Source organism: Cynara cardunculus, assembly GCF_001531365.2.
Source record: "Cynara cardunculus var. scolymus isolate 2C chromosome LG 15, CcrdV1, whole genome shotgun sequence".
NCBI lineage: Eukaryota > Viridiplantae > Streptophyta > Magnoliopsida > Asterales > Asteraceae > Cynara > Cynara cardunculus.
The window spans coordinates 2,290,898-2,292,617 of record NC_037542.1 but is presented as its reverse complement, the minus strand read 5'-3'; the positions used below and the strand labels follow the sequence as shown (position 1 = coordinate 2,292,617).

Here is a 1,720-nt window from a genome sequence, read left to right as displayed (position 1 = left end):
GAACTCAAACCGATAATGTTTCACATGTTGCAAACAAATGGCCAATTTGCCGGATTACCTTCGGAGGACTCACATTCGCATTTAAAATCTTTTATGGAAATCACTGATGCTTTCTTGATCCCGGGAGTGTCAAATGATGCTCTAAGACTCACTTTGTTTCCATTTTCCTTGAGGGATCAGGCAAAAGCATGGTTTAACTCATTAACTCCGGGTTCTGTGCCATCATGGAGTAACATGGCGAAATTTTTTTGCAAAAATATTTCCCACCGACAAGGAACGCTAAGTCCAGAAATGAGATTTGTCTTTTCAAACAAATGGACGATGAGGCTGTTCCTGACGCGTGGGAAAGGTTCAAAGAGCTGTTGAGGAAATGCCCACACTATGGCATTCCATACTGTATTCAACTTGAGACGTTTTACAATGGGTTAAATCCCATGGCAAAACAAATGCTCGATGCGACTGCGGGCGGAGCCTTTACAGCTATGACCTATAATGAAGGATATGAAATCCTAGAAAAGATTTTGGCAAACTATGGACATTGGGACGACCCACGCGCTCAGTCACAGAAAAAGACTGCGGGGATACATGATGTAGATGCATATACTGCATTAACAGCCCAACTTACCTCTATGACCAACATGTTGAAAAATTTAACTTCTGGTCAGGGAGGACATCAAGCTGCTAATACACCAGTCCAAACAGTCCTATCTGTGCAATGCGTGTGATGTGGCGGGGAACACTCGTATGAACATTGTCCTCACAATGCTGAATCAGTAAACTATGTTCATAACCGAGTTAATCCCTATTCCAATACCTATAATGCCAGCTGGAGACAGCATCCGAACTTTTCTTGGAACAGTCCCATTTTAAACCTACCAGTCCATAAACAACAAGTAACTTCTAATTTTCAACCACAACATCATGGAAATAGTTCTAACTCTCAGAATCACCAACAAATTTTTCAGAATTCACAACCACCTTTTCATAATAAACCTCCTCCACAGTCAGAATCATCTTATTTGGAAACAATGATTAAAGGACTCTTGGCACATGCACAAGAACAAAACCAAGCTTTAATAAATCAACAAAGTGCGGCCATCAGGAATTTAGAGACTCAAGTCAGTCAACTTGCGCTTAACCAGAACAATCGAGCCCTTGGTACCTTGCCTAGTAATACAGAGGTCCCTAGAGACCTAGGTAAGGAACATGTGAAAGTAGTGACCCTTAGGAGTGGGAAGGAGTTGAAAAAAAAAGTGCCTAAAGATAGTGCACCTATTTTGACAGAAGTTGATGCTACAGCATTGGTTCCTGCCAAAGAAAGACCGGTCCTACCCTTAGAGAAACAGGCATTAGAGACCACCACTTCTGTCCCCCCTAGATCAGACTTTCCATTAATCTTTCCTGAGTATGCTTTAAAAAAGTCAAAAGAAACTGAGGTTTTAGAGATCCCTAAGCTTGATGCTAACATTTCATCTGAACCTCCAAAGGGCACCACAAAGACCCAAGGCACTCAAGACCCGTCTTGCTCAACTCATCCAAGTAAGAATGTGATAAAGCCAGTCCCTCCTTATGTTCCCTACCCCCAAAGGTTGAGGAATCAAAAAAAGGAACTGCACTTTAAGAAATTCTTGGATGTGTTTAAAGAATTGCACATCAACATCCCGCTTGTTGAGGCAATTGAGCAAATGCCTAGTTATGCCAAGTTTCTGAAGGACATCCT

The 1,720-nt window shown here is 41.8% G+C and overlaps 1 non-coding gene across 1 annotated transcript; it reads right to left on the bottom strand.

Moving 5' to 3' along the window:
• Nucleotides 1–281: 281 nt before the first annotated feature.
• Nucleotides 282–388, bottom strand: LOC112528851. The gene has a single exon (XR_003070869.1). It is a non-coding gene; the product is annotated as a small nucleolar RNA R71 (small nucleolar RNA).
• Nucleotides 389–1,720: the final 1,332 nt, after the last annotated feature.